At 42.5% G+C, this 19,199-nt stretch overlaps 1 protein-coding gene across 2 annotated transcripts in view; it reads right to left on the bottom strand.

Moving 5' to 3' along the window:
* arhgap27l (Rho GTPase activating protein 27, like) overlaps positions 1 to 6,851 on the bottom strand; it is an 86,028-nt gene extending 79,177 nt beyond the window's left edge. For both annotated transcript variants that reach the window (XM_034189802.1, XM_034189803.1), the window contains exon 1: positions 6,735 to 6,851. The gene's annotated coding sequence lies outside the window, so the exon portion shown is untranslated. The remainder of the gene's footprint in view (positions 1 to 6,734) is intronic.
* Positions 6,852 to 19,199: the final 12,348 nt, after the last annotated feature.

The following is a 19,199-nucleotide window of genomic DNA, read 5'->3' as shown; positions in this document are numbered from 1 at the left end:
CGCATGTTTGATTGGCACAAGTTTCACGCCGTATGCCCTTCTTGACGCAACTCCACAATTACATGGAGAAATGTGGCAGGGGTGAGATTTGAACCAGGAACCTTCTGCACCAAAACCAAGCGCACTAACCACTTGGCCACCACCCCAGCATGCTTTAGTTGTAAAGTAATGCACTAATTTTGAAGGGTGTAGCGTTTACAGATGCACATGCCAAAAGACATTATGGGAAAATGGAGCTTCCTGTCATCAGTGGCTCGGTTGGTTTATAAAAACCAAAACACAGGTTACTGTAATGTGTGTGTTGGTTTTTACAAATAAATTTGTATTTACAAATAAATTTGTATTTGTAAATCTGTAGCAGAATTTTCAGTTTTAAATAGTCTTTTTTTTTTTTACAAATGGAAAAAAATGAACTATCTGGATATCTGGCTGCAGCACACCTGCATCAATCAGCGGCGTTCTACTTAAGCCTCAGCTGAACAGGAGGACAACGCCACATCTTTCTGCCACTGGAAGTGGTAAAACTGGCCTCAAATGTAGTCATACTTTACCTTCTTGCTCTTTGTGTTTGTTTTTTTCTGGTCATTCTCATTTTTGTGTTTTGTGTTTTTGTACAGTCCACAGCCACCACCAGCTCCAGTGGCCCACTTGGCTTCCCGCACCTGCAACCCGTCATCCGGTACCTGCACCTCTTGGTCTACACCCTATCACATCATCAGCACAATTACAGTAAACTGTGATTTATCATTTTCTGCCTCATTGCAACTCAGTCCTTTTCAGTTCCTGGCCCTTATGCAACAGGAAGATCTGGCCAAAACATGGGTTCAGGTGGGGCAGGTTCAATCCACCACACTCCCCACCCAGGGCAATGTACTCGGTCAACACCAGCAACAAGCCATGGAACTCCACAACAGCAATCAAAAACTCACAGCTCAGGTAACACAACTCTGCATGCAATGCACAACACTGACTGAACAGTTAGCGAAAACATTTCCTACACCTAGCACCAGCCAAACCTCAAGCACACCACAAGTAGCATATGCGAGCACACCAGCCACACCCTCACAAGACTCCCTGGTTTGTGATCCCTTACTGTTTTCAGGCTTCACCACTTGTCCATCCTTTGTATTGCGGTGTTTGATAGTTTAATCTCAGCGACCCTCAAAGCTCAGCATTGATCAAAGTAAAAGGCATTTTTTTTTCAGACTTCAGACAACTTTACTGATCCCTAAAAGGGCAATTATGTTTACACTCCAATTACCTCAGACAAGATACAGCAATTAATCCACAATTATTGTTTACTGTAATAATGGCACACATCAAAATTAAAGACAACACATATACATTTGACATTGTTTATGTGCTCTAAATTTGAAGCAGTCCGTCATCTGAATTGAGGCAAAGTGGGTGAAGGCCGCAGCAGGAGGGGCCCGCGCCGCCCAGCTTGGGGGTTGAAGGCTGCAGCAGTAAAAAACCACGCTGCCTTTGAGGTGGCGGGGAGGAAGCCAGGGTGTGTGTGTGTGGGGGGGGGGGGGGGGTAATAGGGATGGAGGGAGGGAGACATGTGTCGTGTGCAGATGAGTTAAATTTCTGTCAATTTCTGTCCGTGTGTGTGTAAAGTCTGACAGTTTCTGTCCATGTGTGTAAAGTCTGGCATTGCTAGGCAACAGGAGGCTGGGGGGAGGGGGGGGATAGATGAGAAGGGGGAGCCGAATTCCTTCACCAAGGCACTAGATGCTTCTGGGGGATGGGCAAGGAATTTGGCCCTCAGGAGCCGATAAGGCTGCCATGTTGATGTTAGGCGGAGAGATACAGAATTCCATTTAATGCACCTCTGACCATCTATAGTCCAAATTTATGAAGAATATTCTCCGGTCCTCAGCAACACATTCCTTTGCAATGCAGCAATTTGCTCTGAAATTGTATCCATTTTGCGTTTGAGTTCAAGAGTTCACGCAGTCTGAGATTACATGGCATTGCCCAACTCATTAATCATGATGGACAGATGATGGGGCAAAATTTTGGAAGGAGCCATCTTGCTAATATTCCTGTGGGTCAGGGCAGCGCACAAACCAATCAGTGCCAAACCTCCCACCATAAAAGCGAATAGGAATGAATCCTCAACGTCTTCCACAGAGTGGAACCAAGCATGTCACACCCCGTCTCTCTCAGGCGTCGAGAGCATAGCCTGCTGGGTAGGTTCCATCAGGGCACGCAGGGTCCCCCAGCCCTGATTACTTGTAAAAAAAAATGGTGTCAATAGCGTTGAGAGACCAGCTGATCAACTCCATGGTTAATCCAAATCTTATTTTGAAGAATTCACAGTCTGGTGAAGCTGGGACTTTAAAGGTCAGAGCAGAGATAGAGAATAGGGATGGGTATTGATAAGATTTTATCCATATCGATGCCATTATCGATTCTGCTTATTGATCCAATTCCTTTTGGATTCCCTTATTGATACCTCTTGTGAATTTTGTACTAAAAGTAGGCTTTACAGGTTTTCTATGTATTTCACTGAGTCTTAAAGTAAATAAATATGAAATTGGTCACTGTATCCTTGATCTCTGGACATAAATAAAAATAAACAAAACAGTGTTTCACTTTGAAGTTATTAATTCCGACTGGACTCTATCGTTCTAACTTGACTCGGCAGAGAGCCGCACAGCATTTGGAGCTGTGTGAACAGAACGGAGGACAATTCTCGTTTCTTTCTCGCAACAAGACAGGAGTCCCAGTTAGTAACTTTAATCCGCACAAAAGTGACTCACAGTTGACATAGTCAGGGATGAAAGTGGTGAAAAACAAAAAAAGCTGAAACCCAAAATTACCCCCCAACACCACCTGCTGGAAAATGTTTGAATTGTAGAAACTCTGAAATGCAATCTGTGACTATTCCAGACAATAAACTGCAATGAGTGCAGCATCCTTTTTGGTGAGAAAAAAAAAAAACAACTTTCCCTATTCAGATTAATTCCAGTAGTATTCTGCTCTTACTAGGATGCAGCAGTTTTCTAGTTTGGCAGATAGTTCTGGAGGAAATCACTGAAGAAATTAACAAACTGAAAATATGGTTTGACCGAAACAAACTGTCATTAAACTTAAATAAACCAGGGATGAAATGGAGGTGTAAGGCCGCGTTCACACCAGGCGCGATCAGACGCTACAAATTCGCGGGGGTCGCATGGCGACGGACGCGCCACCATCTCCTGATGTGTTGCTCTGCTTTTGCTGTGAAAATTCACCCCGGTGCGTCATCAAATAGGAGGAGCTTCCATTCTGCTCACCGGCACCGGTTGTCAGTCAAGTTAACATGACGGACCTTGATCACACGGAGCGAGTTGTTGTGGAAAGCTGACAAACATCATGAGATGTTCCCAATTCAGGGAGTATCACTATTTGCTGCAGGAGCTGCGTCTGGATGACGGCCGCTTTCAGCCGTCCTTCCGCCTCTGCGGGACCCAGTTTGAGGACCTCTTGTCCCGTTCACGCGCGCACATGTAAACAATAAAAAAAAAAAAAAAAAAAACTCTGCTGCCTGCTTTGGGGCTGCAGCTCGCTCTTCCCCCAAAAACTCTGTCATAATTGTGTTTAGAAACCAGTCACCATTTGTTTTACGTGCTCACGCGCGCACGTAAAATAAGAAGAAAAAGAAACTGTTCCTGCTGCTGGTGCTGCTGCTCGCTCCAAAAACTCTGTCATAATTGTGAAATAAAGGACAAAAGAGACAAGTCCTGCTCACAGGCTGCTACCAGATACAGGACATGTTCACATCTTCAGTCAAACTCCAGACATCTCCACGTCATTACATATCCAGTCCCTGATTGGTCATCGCGGCGCGACGAGAAGAAAAAGTTCTGATTTTTCAACTTGGGGAGGAGGGCAACGCGACGTGATGCGATGCAATATCACACCACAAACGCGCCATCACTCAAAATCACTTCACTCGCGTCGCTTCATTTGCGTCCATCGCGTCGCACTGCGTGACTTGGCGCCAAAACACGTCGTTCCATAGGGATTACATGGCAACCTGTCGCTGCTGTCGCGCCCGGTGTGAACACAGCATAAGAGTCACTAGGTGTTCACAAGAAACACTTATTTATTTCTATATGTATGTATGTATGTATTTATTTATGTATGTCCATTGTTAGTTGGTTTTATATTTTCTGTTGTTTTTATTCAGGTTCTCTTTGTCGCTTTCTCTAAAACTGTATATAATAACTAATCATTAGATTAGTCATTATTACTATTATTGTTGTAGTTGCTATTATTATTAATATATAAACAAAAATAAATTAAAAAAATATTACAATTTGTAATACATTTGACTCTTTTACGACAACAACTGCTTATTATACAGAAAACATACACCCGAACGTGCTGACAGCTGCAACTGCTTAATGTTAACTTTAACATTGAAAATGCCATAGACATGCTAACACGTTAGCATCGGTCCCATTTTTAAGTTATAAAATACATCTTTCAACTGTTTCAGAAAACATAACAGGTCGGTTTAACATGAAAAAAGGTAAATAATACTCACAGACATAAGCACTTTGGGATTTTAGCGGGGGTAAATTAAGAAAAAGCGAAAGAAAAAAATGAACCAATGAAGCAATAGATCGAACCACTGCTTCAATCTGCGAATCACTGCTTCGATTGCTTCAAGGTTCAACGCAAAGCCGTGCTGCAGACCCGCTGCAGGGTCTGTAATCAATGTAGAGAAATGATCATTTTCCTGACAATCACCCCCAAAAACAACGGCTACTCTAAAGGACCGATAAGGGAATCGTTAAGCAAAAAGCTTATTGATGTCGGTGGATCAAATCATTTCTTAACGATATCTGAAAGGAACCGGTTCTCGATACCCATCCCTAATAGAGAAAAAGAAGGAGAGGAGAGCGAGAGGGGAGGAATGCGACTGTCCTTGCCAGAGTCCCAAGCACAACTTTTGTTCTGCCTTGGGGACCATGGTCAGCCTCTCCTCTGGTTTCCATTGCCAGTCCAATGGTTAGGCAGAATGGTTTAACCAGGAGCTGGAGTCTGCACTCTGTTGTGTCACCGCCAGGGTCCCTGGGGCTTAGAGTGACCATCTGCCCTGGATTGAGTATGTCCACAACTCCCAGGTGAGCAAGTCCACTGGCCTAACCCCCTTTGAGTGCTCACTAGGCTACCAACTTCCCAGACCAAGAGGAGTGCTGTCCATCCAGGAGCACCTTCCGTGCTGCTGCAGGGTCTGGACTGCCACTCACTCCGCCTTGCTCGGCTTCAGGGACCGGGTTTGTCGCCATGCAGACCATCATCTGACCTCGGCCACACTCTATCATCCCAGGGAGGAGGTATGGTTGTCCTCAGCTGACATTCTGCTGCAGGTGGAGTCTCACAAGCTGGATCCACGGTTTCTGGAACCATTTGGGGTGGACTGTCTCATCAACCCGGTGTTGGTTTGCATGTGCCTTCCGCGGTCCCTCTGCTTCCATGTCTCCCGTCTGCGGCCGGTCCAGACCAGTCCATTGTTCCCTCCAGTTGATCTCCCTCCTCCCGCCCAGCTTGTGAATGGCCATCCGGCTTGGACTGTGTGGTGGCTGCTGGATTTGTGCCGTTGGGTTTCCCATAGCTGGTGGACTGGGAGGGTTATGGGCCTGAGGAACACTCCTGTGTGTCTTGCTTCTTCTTTCTGGACCCTGCTCTTGTCCAGGACTTCCATCGGGCTGATCCGAACAGGCCAGGTAGGTAACCCCAGGGCTCTGCTTGAGGGGTGGCATCCTGTTGTCATCAGTGGAATCGGTTTGGCTCCTTTTTGGTGTTTTACCCTCTTTCCTGTGTTTTCTCTGCCAGTGGAGGTGATAATCATCTACACCTGTGGTGGCGGCAGACCTGCATCAATCAGTGACGTCCTACTTAATCCTCAGCTGAACAGGAGAATCAGAAGTCATAAAAATGGCCTCAAGTGTAGTCATACCTAACCTTCTTGCTCTTGTCTGTTTTTCCCCCATTCGGATTTCTTTGGTTATTCACATTTTTGTGTGTGTTTTTTTGTTGTTTTTTTTGTGCAGTCTGCAGTCACCACCAGCTCCACTGACCCACTTGGCTTCTCGTACCTCCAACCCGTCCTCCACCTCCTGGTCTCCACCCCATCACATCATCAGCACAATCACAATAAACTGTTATTTTCTGCCTCATTGGAACTGAATCCGTTTCAGTTCCCGGTCCTCGTGCAACATGGTGCCACGTACATAACATGTACATAACATGGAGTAACCACTTGGATGCAGATTTGTGCAATATCAGGGAATTCCTAAGACCAACCACCCAAAATGCTGTTAGCTTATGCTAATGATTTAAATGGACATATGTGTCACTTTGGCAGGCGAGTGTTGTTTTTTTTTTTTCATCACTGTTGTTATACTTTGTCATTGTGCACCTTGTGGTTCGGGTAGGAATTACATGTTATGGACAGAAGATCAAAAAACATCAAAAATGTATTATTTCAAAAAATTCCAGAATGTTTGACTGTTCAAAACATTGGAAGAGTTTAGATTTTTTTTTCTTCTTAAATATTTTTCACAGACTGCAGTAAAAACAGCTTTGATCTGCAAAATTACGATTAATACACAAAACGTTTTGTGACTTAGGAGGTCACTGGGTCTATAATTACTAACTTTGTAATAACCACGTTTAATCCCCAAAACATCACTTAACATCAACTGATATAAAAAGAATGAAACAGACTTTACCTGAAGCTGGCGTCAGCTGAAACCGTCCTGTTTTGTGCCGTTTTATTTCTGAAGTGCGATTCGAATTCAGAAAAAAAAACTGTTGCTGCTCTCTCTCTCTCTCTCTCTCTCTCTCTCTCTCTCTCTCTCTCTCTCTCTCTCTCTCCCGTCGTGACATGCCTTTTCCCTCTCCTTTTATTTTTTAAAAACTACACTTCCCGTGAGTCTTTGCTGCAGTCACGTTGATCGACTGAAGTTGAGGAGGAAACATATGGCCTGTAGCTGCCCCCTGCTGGTCTGTGGCATTTACTGCCGATTAGTTTGGGGCACGCTTTTAGAACAGAATAGAATATTGTCATGATTGTATATCATGATCAAAGGTTGTCACGTTTTGACAGCACAGATAATTTCATGTCTTCCATACTGAATGACAGGAGGGCAGCAGTATAAAACAATAGTAAAGAGTTTGCTGTATAAGACAGATCAATATTATCAACACGCATGTGCTGTGACCGTGTCACATCTTCCGGTCAAAGTTCACGATTATCCACTGACGTAAACAAAGCTGTGTTATTCCAGGGTGTGATCCGAAGATAAATTAGCATTTTTAAGACGTTTTAAAGCAGCATGCCAGGTCCACATTGTTCAGTGGATGGTTGTCACAACAGTATACGTGGGCTGCAAAGTGTAAACAAGAAATTTTCAGAGTGCACTTGTGCAAACACCGTACTGCACATTGCATTTGTGATCCGCTGCACATCCATTACAGCTTGGGACTCCGGCAAGGGTGGTTGCATCTCCTCCTTTCTCTTCTATCTCTGCTCCAACTTTCAAGTCCTAACTTCACCAGACTGTGAATTCTTCAAACTATATTGGATTATCCATGGAATTGATCAGCTGGAACCTGAACGCTCTTGACACCATTTTTTTTCAACAAGGACATCAGGGCTGAGGGACCCTGCATGCCCAGATGGAACCTACCCTGCAGGCTATGATCTTGGCGCCTTGGAGACGTGGCATGTTGCATGCTTTGTGCCATTCTCTGTGGAGGACGTCGAGGATTTATTTGTATTTGGTTTTATTGTAGGAGGGCTGGTACTTATTGGTTCATGTGCTGCCCTGACCTACCGGAGAATTGGCAAGACGGCTGCCACCAGAACCACAACCCCTCACCTGTCCGTCATGATTAATGAGTTGGGCAAGGTGATACATTCTCAGACTGTGCGTGCATATGTGTATGCGTGTATGTATGTATACTCAACAAAAATATAAACACAACACTTTTGGTTTTGCTCCCATTTTGTATGAGATGAACTCAAAGATCTAAAACTTTTTCCACATACACAATATCACCATTTCCCTCAAATATTGTTCACAAACCAGTCGAAATCTGTGATAGTGAGCACTTCTCCTTTGCTGTGATAATCCATCCCACCTCACAGGTGTGCCATACCAAGATGCTGATTAGACACCATGATTAGTGCACAGGTGTGCCTTAGACTGTCCACAATAAAAGGCCACTCTGAAAGGTGCAGTTTTGTTTTACTGGGGGGGATACCAGTCAGTATCTGGTGTGACCACCATTTGCCACATGCAGTGCAACACATCTCCTTCGCATCATCCGTGAAGAGAACACCTCTCCAACGTGCCAAACGCCAGCGAATGTGAGCATTTGCCCACTCAAGTTGGTTACGACGATGAACTGGAGTCAGGTCGAGACCCTGATGAGGACGACGAGCATGCAGATGAGCTTCCCTGAGACGGTTTCTGACAGTTTGTGCAGAAATTCTTTGGTTATGCAAACCGATTGTTCCAGCAGCTGTCCGAGTGGCTGGTCTCAGACGATCTTGGAGGTGAACATGCTGGATGTGGAGGTCCTGGGCTGGTGTGGTTACACGTGGTCTGCGGTTGTGAGGCTGGTTGGATGTACTGCCAAATTCTCTGAACGCCTTTGGAGAGGCTTATGGTAGAGAAATGAACATTCAATACACGAGCAACAGCTCTGGTTGACATTCCTGCTGTCAGCATGCCAATTGCACGCTCCCTCAAATCTTGCGACATCTGTGGCATTGTGCTGTGTGATAAAACTGCACCTTTCAGAGTGGCCTTTTATTGTGGGCAGTCTAAGGCACACCTGTGCACTAATCATGGTGTCTAATCAGCATCTTGATATGGCACACCTGTGAGGTGGGATGGATTATCACAGCAAAGGAGAAGTGCTCACTATCACAGATTTAGACTGGTTTGTGAACAATATTTGAGGGAAATGGTGATATTGTGTATGTGGAAAAAGTTTTAGATCTTTGAGTTCATCTCATACAAAATGGGAGCAAAACCAAAAGTGTTGCGTTTATATTTTTGTTGAGTATATATGTGTGAGTATATATATATATATATATATATATATACACGAGGTCTATTAGAAAAGAAACCAACAGTTTTATTTAAAAAAAAAAAACGATATGGATTTGAATCACGTGTGATTACATCAGCCAAGCTTGAACCCTCATGCGCATGCGTGAGTTTTTTCACGCCTGTCGGTGACGTCATTCGCCTGTAAGCACGCCTTGTGGAAGGAGTGGTCCAGCCCCCTTGTCGGATTTTCATTGTCTGAGAAGTTGCTGAGAGACTAGCGCTGTGCTTGATCAAAATTTTTTCAAAAACTGTGAGGCACATCCAAGTGGAGACCATTCGAGAAATTCGGCTGGTTTTCGGTGAAAATTTTAACGGCTGATGAGAGATTTTGGATTGTTTCTATCGCTGTAAGGACTTCCCACAGAGTGGGACGTTGCGCAGCACTCCGAGGCGACGTCGTCATCCTGTTTCAAGCTGAAAACCTTCAAATTTAAACCTCTGTTGACCCAGGACGTCGTGAGAGAAGAGAGAACTTTCAGAAGAAGTCAGAATCAGCAGTTTATCCGGACATTCCACTGTTAAAGGAATGTCGGGATCACCTCCGTGTTGATAACCATTTGTAAAATCCAAGTGGCTTTTGGTGGCTTTCAGTTGAGTGAGTATCTGAGAAATTGTTTAACAGCAGGGCATGTTCCAACTTGTCCTTAAGGCTTCCAACGGAGGTGTTTTTCCTGTGGCGGGCGCACTGCGCCGGCTGCGAGCCGACGTGCCAATCCGTCTGCACGTCTTTCATTAAAAAAATCTCCTTTAACAGTGGAATGTCCAGATAAAATGCTGATTCCGACCTCTTCTGAAAGTTCTCTGTTCTCTCACGACGTCCTGGGTCAACAGAGGCTTAAATTTGGAGGTTTTCAGCTTGAAACAGGATGACAACGTCGCCTCGGAGCGCTGCGCGGCATCCCGCTCCATTGGAAGTCCTTACAGCGATAGAAACAATCCAAAATCTCTCATCAGCCGTTAAATTTTCACCAAAAACCAGCCGAATTTATCGAATGGTGTCCACTTGGATGTGCCTCACAGTTTTTGAAAAAATTTTGATCAAGCACAGCGCCAGTCTCTCAGCAACTTCTCAGACAATGAAAATCCGACGAGGGGGCTGGACCACTCCTTCCACAAGGTGTGCTCACAGGCGAATGACGTCACCGACTGTTTTGAAACACAAGGTTCGGTCAGATCGGCACACAGAAATGATCACACAGACTGCATTTTGCTAGAATAAAAAGGCGTATATTTATTCCCCACAAAAGCAGTTACATCAAACACAAGTGGTTGCAGCGCATTTTTCTCTTACCGTGACGCCTTTAAGGTGGAGAGCCAACACCTTCAGCAGAGTGCGCCTGTCAACCGGCTGGGCGTTCGTACGTTAACCCGCAGCAGACTCTGTTGAAGCATGGTTTCTACTCCCTCTTTTCTAGTGTGTCCGCGAAGGGAGGGTGAGTGGCCAACTCAACCTCCCTGGCGCACATAATTTCTTTAATCAACAGGCATCTGAAAGTTATTTCAAAGATATAATAAAAGCAGTTCTTCACTCCCAGTTCAGAATGATCCCAGCATGCTTCACTCCCAGTCGTTAGTGGCTACGAAAACAAAGTCGTGCTATCAGTAACAAGTACATCCAGCTCTTCGCTCCCAGTTCAGACTGACCCCAGAGTGCTAAAACAAAATTAAATAACAAATACATTCTCAGGGTTACTTTAAGACAGGTGCAAAACAGCACAATAACATTTTTATTACACATTCCACTCTTGGTGTTTTGCACCAGTCAATTTATGTAACCACCAACAGATTCAGGTAAGGCTGGGCTCCAGCCTATTCCAACGATTATGTCCTGCCATAGCATTTCCCACATTTCTTCTAGTGATTCACAAACAAAATTTTGAGTAATATAGTCGTGATCCCAAACAATATACTCATACAAAACCCGATGTTGTGGGGTCTAATGTAACATTATATTGGTTTACTCCAAAAGGATCATGAATTAACAGTGTCAATTTCATCGCATTCGTTGAAATATTACCCATTCCACCTCTCGCCTTAAACGTAACATAGATAAAAGTGTTACAAAAAGTCATCACACATATTGCTATATCAAAGGTGGCACTAAGGTACTCCTGGCAATGACAGACATCCCTGAAAAGATATCCCACCAATGATGTGCTGATGCTTGCTGTACTAATTTTGCCACATGTTTTACCCGGTCACTAGCTATCAATGTAGACACCATGAGACTGGAGATGTTGGACGTATGTGACTCTATTAATTGCTGAATTTCCGTAGATTGTTCCAATGCGCATTTGAAACGCTCCAGGGAAAGACTCCATGGGGAATGCAATACATCCCATTGTACCGAAGTCAGCCGACTTGATACAGAATAATTAGTCAAACGATACGTCCGGTCTCCCCAATGCCATAAGTGCACATTGTTCAGGCAGCCAGTAAACGGAACCGAAGGTACTTGTGAATTATTTTTCATTGTTGCAACACACAGAGCATGTGGGCCGATCTGCCACAACATTTCTCTTGGTGTTTCCCTAGTCCAGTCACAAAGTACAACCTCTGAGTCGGTTAGACATGGATTGGCATATCCCGTTTGCAGCACACAGGCCATACCTTTATCTGTTTTGTCACACATTTTGGTATCAAAAGTCGTATTAGTTTTTGGTTCTAACCACTCTCCATCCATATGCAAGAACCAATAGCCATTAGTCGTTATCACAGGTAACACTTGATATTTACAAACAACCTTTGGTTGTGTCACATTGTACTGGGTCCAATACCCAGTACCTACTGTTCATTACATTGTGTATATTCTGGATGTAGCTTTAACCATAAGGTGTTGCTAATGTTCCAAATCCTTCTCCAATCATGATAGTTCCCTGTAGTAACTATTCGCTGAAATCTTTCCTTTTGAGCCTCTGCATGAATGGTTTGTAATGTACATGCTGTCCAATTTCCCATATGCGAAATATTTTTAAATGCATCATAAGTTTCATTCCATAATTTCAATTGCCATTGAAAACTTTTTTGCCATAAATTAGCATTTTGTAATTGCCCCACCAATGTGGTTGGTAACCACTCTCCAACCTGATGGAGCGCTTGAGACGAATATTGTCCAGTATTAGATAGCATTGTTCTAGTTACCTCATTATCTACTGTATTCGACACCCCCAGGACAGTTCCTGTTCCTCCTAATAGAGTGTCATACCACGCCCTTCGACGTCTTCTGCAAATTGGAATTTTTGGAAAGGTAACTTGCCAATATACCTTTGTCTTCACTGTTGCTTGTGGCACAAGTAAAATTGTCCTGTTGACTTGTTTTAGTGAGATTTCTCCAGACGAGCTCCACTCGTGGTTGGACTTCTCTCACTTGATGTCCTTCCGTCATTCCCCAACAACCGGAGACCATGGCACCACCTACAAGGAGGAGTATGACCCAGCAGCCGACACCTCCAATCCCGGGGCTTCCACTGGTTGCCATAGCGACGCCCGCCTCTTGTGGTCCTCGATCGCCCGATCAGCAACTCCCAGCAGGGCATCAATCCGAGCCTAGACAACACAAGTGTAACTACGGGTAGAATGACAACGATTAGTCTTCTCTTACATAACACTTTGATACAGGCACATTTACCCATTTTTCTTCACCCTGATAGAGTATACTAACAGTTGCATCATTCCCTTGAGAGTTGCTCTGACAGGTAGTTCCGCTTGTGGATCAATTTTCCACATTTTGATGCTTTCTGTAGTATGCTCTATCATTTCTCCTGAAATCATTCTTATCAAGGGTGTGGATCCCGACCCTAAAGGTCGATTGTTCAGCTGATCCACAGCAGTAGTCAAGTCCTGTTTCCAATGTCGCATAGTGCGATCTTTTGACAGCTTCCGTAGGGTCTCTTTAAGAAGCCCGTCATTCGCTCTATTAACCCCGCCGCTTGCGGGTAATAGGGAATATGATAAATCCATTCAACATGATGTTCTTGGGCCCACTCTTTCACTTTATTTCCTGTAAAGTGAGTGCCATTATCAGTTGAATCTGTACTGGCAAACCATAATACTGCTTGTATTATTTTTAAACACTTAAGTGTGGCCATTTGATTTGCAAATTTACATGGATGCACTACCAAGACCCCAGAAAATGTATCTACAGCAGTGCATGCATGTCTACATCCCTTAGACATGGGCAGTGGTCCAATAAAATCTAACTGCCAAATTTGACCAGGACTTTTTCCACGATTTAACTGCCCATGCAAATGTTGAGGAACACCCTTCCGGTGGTGTTGACATTGTTCACACTCAGTGATTGCTGTTTTCACATCATCCAATTTTAGATCAATACCTCGATCTCTGGCCCATTTTAGGGTACCTTGAACCCCCCAATGTCCTGCTTTGACATGAGCCCATCTAGCCAATCCTGGGCTGGATTGCCTTAATTCAATCATTACTTTTACTAATTGATCTGCAGCTTTATTATATAAAGCTTCTGAGTCTTGTCCATTAGTGTGTGCATCTACATGCATCACAGTAATAGGAATTGTTTTAGCCTTTTCCCAAATGTCTTCCCACAATTCTCTTCCCCAAACAAACTCTTCTTTTTTTTTTTGAGGTACTGGAAAGTTAGCTATTCTCTCTTTAGCTTTTTGTGGGATTTCCCTCTCTCCTTTATTCCAAACTATTCCTAAGAATTTCACTGTTTGAGCTGGTCCCTGAATCTTTGCTGGATTAATTTCCCAGCCAAATGATTTCATATGAGTCACTAATTTCGGTAGATATTCCACTACTTCTGCTTCTGTATCTCCTTGAAGCATAATGTCATCAATGTAATGTGAGATCATTCTCATTGGAACCTGGAACTGTTCCAAATGCTCCGCCACCACTCTATGACAAATAGTGGGACTGTGTAAATATCCTTGTGGCAATCTTGTGAATGTATATTGCCGTCCTTCCCACGTAAATGCAAACTGTTCCATCCTATCCTCTGGGATTGGTATGGTAAAGAATGCATTGGCCAAATCTATAACAGCATACCACGTACCACTATGATGTTGCACTCGTTCAATTATACTCACAGCATCAGGTACAGCTGAAGTCAAAGCCGGTGTATGTTTATTTAGACCTCTAAAGTCTACAGTCATTCTCCATGTACCATCCGATTTACGGACTGGCCACAATGGATTATTCCATTTTGTTGTCACTGGTTTCAAAACTCCTGCCTCCAAGTAGTCTTTTATGGTTGCAGTAATTTCTGCTTGTCCTCCAGGAATACGATATTGTTTCTGATTAATCACACATGTAGCCTCTGGAATGGGAAAAGGTTTCATTTTACTTTTCCCACCAGAATCATTCTTACGTTTGCTATCCCAAATTGAAATTTACCCTGTTCTAAATGCAAAGTCATTCCAGCTAAAATATCCATGCCAATTATCCATTCATTAATTGGAGTCACTATTACAGTGTACACTTTAATTGGCATATTTCCAATTTTAAGCGGTATCGATATATTTTTTCCATACACCAATTGTCCGCCTACTCCAGTTAAGGGAACTATAGGTCCCTTCATTTTCTCTGGATTTCCATGAATCAATGAGGCCTCCGCTCCTGTGTCCACTAAAGCCGAGGTGACTTGAACTGATTTTTTTTCCAAAATATTTCCAATCACACATGGGGTCTAATATCACTTGTGAACCATTGTTTTAATTCTCGGCAGGCCACAAGAGTTTGACCATCATCCTAATCTTCCTCGCAAGGGTCAAAGCTCCAAGAACGCCTTTCTTTATTTTTCCCCTTCTTTTTGTCTTTCTTTCCTTTCCAGACTGCAGCTATTTGCAGCTGATCATCATCAGAGTCCTCCTCCTCCTCCTCCTGTAGGGGAGGGGCACTAGGTTTCACTCCTTTCTTTTCTCCCTGCACAATTTCTTTCAACAATGAGGCCAATTCAAACATATCAGGGCGCATCCCTGACACACAAGTCACTTTCAATCCTTTTTGTTTACATTTTTCAGCCAAGAAGGAAGTTGGTACACCGTCTATTTCTTCGGCTTGAATTTCCAATTGCTTCACTTGTTGTTCTAATCTTGTCACCTTTTGTGATTTAGCACATTCTGATGAGCGGACTGTATCTAAAGTTAAAACCCGCTCTTTCCAGGCTTCTGCACAAATCCACATCATTTCATGAATACCTCCCAACGGAGCTTCTCTTTAACCTCCACCCGTTTTAACATTTCACATAAAACTGGCGGAGTCGCGGTGGGAATCGCTCCAGTCCACGGCCCAGGGCGTCCCCCACGTCGCCGTAGAAGCTGGCCTATTTCCTTAAAAGTGATCCCATCCCACCCGGGACCACTTCTTCCTGCTGAGATGCCACCTCCGCATCTCTCTTTCCCAATCTAAGCAAGACTCCTGCTGAGATGCCACCTCCGCATCTCTCTTTCCCAATCTAAAGCAAGACATTTCTGTGTGTAGTCTGAGCGTAACCGTATCCTGCCGACAACGCCAAAAATGTTTTGAAACACAAGGTTCGGTCAGATCGGCACACAGAAATGATCACACAGACTGCATTTTGCTAGAATAAAAAGGCGTATATTTATTCCCCACAAAAGCAGTTACATCAAACACAAGTGGTTTGCAGCGCATTTTTCTCTTACCGTGACGCCTTTAAGGTGGAGAGCCAACACCTTCAGCAGAGTGCGCCTGTCAACCGGCTGGGCGTTCGTACGTTAACCCGCAGCAGACTCTGTTGAAGCATGGTTCTACTCCCTCTTTTCTAGTGTGTCCGCGAAGGGAGGGTGAGTGGCCAACTCAACCTCCCTGGCGCACATAATTTCTTTAATCAACAGGCATCTGAAAGTTATTTCAAAGATATAATAAAAGCAGTTCTTCACTCCCAGTTCAGAATGATCCCAGCATGCTTCACTCCCAGTCGTTAGTGGCTACGAAAACAAAGTTGTGCTATCAGTAACAAGTACATCCAGCTCTTCGCTCCCAGTTCAGACTGACCCCAGAGTGCTAAAACAAAATTAAATAACAAATACATTCTCAGGGTTACTTTAAGACAGGTGCAAAACAGCACAATAACATTTTTATTACACACCGACAGGTGTGAAAAAATTCTTGCATGCCCACGAGGGTTCAAGCTTGGCTGATGTAATCACACGTGATTGAATGAATGAATGAATGAATGAAAACTGTTTATTTCGAACATTTGATACAACAACAATTACAAGATAGATCAGTAAAGACAACAACAAAAAAGTTCCTACTGTGTACCCAACATGTCCGAAAAGGGGTAGGGTCATCAGCTTATTTATCCCTACCCCTTCTTCCCCACAACCAGTAATACCCTTTGCCACATATACACATAGATTCCTACACACCTAAACCGATATCAATATATATATATATATATATATATATATATATATATATATATATATATATATATATATATATATATATATATATATATATATATATCAACATACATACACACATATATACATATATACATATACATATACACATATATATACACAAACATAAATATACACCTACACATACCTACTTACATACAAAATACTATATATTTACAAGCCGAAGCAAAAAACAAAAACACCCTAACCCTCATTACCCTTCCTCCTCCCTATACCTAGAAAAAAACATATTTTTGTACCGCTGTTTGAACTGGTTCATGCTTGGACATTGCTTGAGCCCCACTCCCAATCTGTTCCACATCCTCACCCCACAGACAGAAATACAGAAACCTTTTAATGTTGTTCGTGCCCACTGATGCTTTAAATTAAATTTCCCCCTCAGACTGCAATCCCCTGATCTGTTAAAAAACATATTTTTAATATTTGCTGGAAGTAAATTGTTTATTGCTTTATACACGATTTGTACTGTTTGAAAATGAACCAAGTCTGTGAATTTTAAGAATTTGGATTGTAAAAATAGTGGATTTGTATGATCTCTATAGCCAGTATTATGAATAATTCTTATAGCTCTTTTCTGCATTACTGATAGTGATTGTGTTGTACCTTTATAAGTATTACCCCATACCTCTGCACAGTACTGTAAATATGGTAAAACCAGTGAGCAGTAAAGAATGCGGAGTGAGTTGTGGTCCAGAATATGTTTCACTTTGTTTAGAACTGAAATGCTTCTTGACAGTTTACTTTGTATATGTTTTATATGAGTCTTCCAGTTTATCTTATCTATTATCACCCCCAGAAACTTATTTTCATGTACCCTTTCAATATCTACCCCCTCGACTTGTAACTGAACCTGTATGTCTGTATTACAATAGCCAAATAACATGTATTTTGTTTTACTTAAGTTTAATGATAATTTGTTTCTGTCAAACCATATTTTAAATTTTCCCATTTCTATACTGATCCTCCTCAGTAACTCCTGCAAATCCCCCCCTGAACAAAAAATGCTTGTGTCATCTGCAAATAATACTAATTTTAATATTTTGGAAACATTGACTGACATGACTGATTCAAATCCATATGGTTTTTTTTTAAAAAATAATAAGGTCGGATACTTTTCTCACAGACCTCGTATAATATATATACAACCCCTGGCAAAAATTATGGAATCACCGGCCTCGGAGGATGTTCATTCAGTTGTTTAATTTTGTAGAAAAAAAGCAGATCACAGACATGACACAAAACTAAAGTCATTTCAAATGGCAACTTCTGGCTTTAAGAAACACTATAAGAAATCAAGAAAAAGATTGTGGCAGTCAGTAACAGTTACTTTTTAGACCAAGCAGAGGAAAAAATTATGGAATCACCCTGTAAATTTTCATCCCCAAAACTAACACCTGCATCATATCAGATCTGCTCGTTAGTCTGCATCTAAAAAGGAGTGAACACACCTTGGAGAGCTGTTGCACCAAGTGGACTGACATGAGTCATGGCTCCAACACGAGAGATGTCAATTGAAACAAAGGAGAGGATTATCAAACTCTTAAAGAGGGTAAATCATCACGCAATGTTGCAAAAGATGTTGGTTGTTCACAGTCAGCTGTGTCTAAACTCTGGACCAAATACAAACAACATGGGAAGGTTGTTAAAGGCAAACATACTGGTAGACCAAGGAAGACATCAAATCGAAAAATGCACAACAAAACAAATGAGGAACGAATGGGAGGAAACTGGAGTCAACGTCTGTGACCGAACTGTAAGAAACCGCCTAAAGGAAATGGGAGTTACATACAGAAAAGCTAAACAAAAGCCATTATTAACACCTAAACAGAAAAAAAGAAGGTTACAATGGGCTAAGGAAAAGCAATCGTGGACTGTGGATGACTGGATGAAAGTCATATTCAGTGATGAATCTCGAATCTGCATTGGGCAAGGTGATGATGCTGGAACTTTTGTTTGGTGCCGTTCCAATGAGATTTATAAAGATGACTGCCTGAAGAGAACATGTAAATTTGCACAGTCATTGATGATATGGGGCTGTATGTCAGGTAAAGGCACTGGAGAGATGGCTGTCATTACATCATCAATAAATGCACAAGTTTACGTTGATATTTTGGACAATTGAAAGGATGTTTGGGGATGATGAAATCATTTTTCAAGATGATAATGCATCTTGCCATAGAGCAAAAACTGTGAAAACATTCCTTGCAAAAAGACACATAGGGTCAATGTCATGGCATAGGGTCAATGTCAACGAGCAGATCTGATATGTTGCAGGTGTTAGTTTTGGGGATGAAAATTTACAGGGTGATTCCATAATTTATTCCTCAGAATTGAGTGATTCCATATTTTTTTCCTCTGCTTGGTCTAAAAAAGTAACCGTTACTGACTGCCACAATCTTTTTTTCTTGATTTCTTATAGTGTTTCTTAAAGCCAGAAAGTTGCCATTTGAAATGACTTTAGTTTTGTGTCATGTCTGTGATCTGCTTTTTTTTCTACAAAATTAAACAACTGAATGAACATCCTCCGAGGCCGGTGATTCCATGATTTTTGCCAGGGGTTGTATATATATATATATATACATACATACATACATACATACATACATACATACGAGGTCTGTCAATAAAGTATAGGTCCTTTTAATTT

Source organism: Thalassophryne amazonica, chromosome 16, assembly GCF_902500255.1.
Source record: "Thalassophryne amazonica chromosome 16, fThaAma1.1, whole genome shotgun sequence".
Classification (NCBI taxonomy): domain Eukaryota; kingdom Metazoa; phylum Chordata; class Actinopteri; order Batrachoidiformes; family Batrachoididae; genus Thalassophryne; species Thalassophryne amazonica.
The sequence above is the reverse complement of the archived record's forward strand: the minus strand, read 5'-3'. Positions and strand labels throughout refer to the sequence as shown.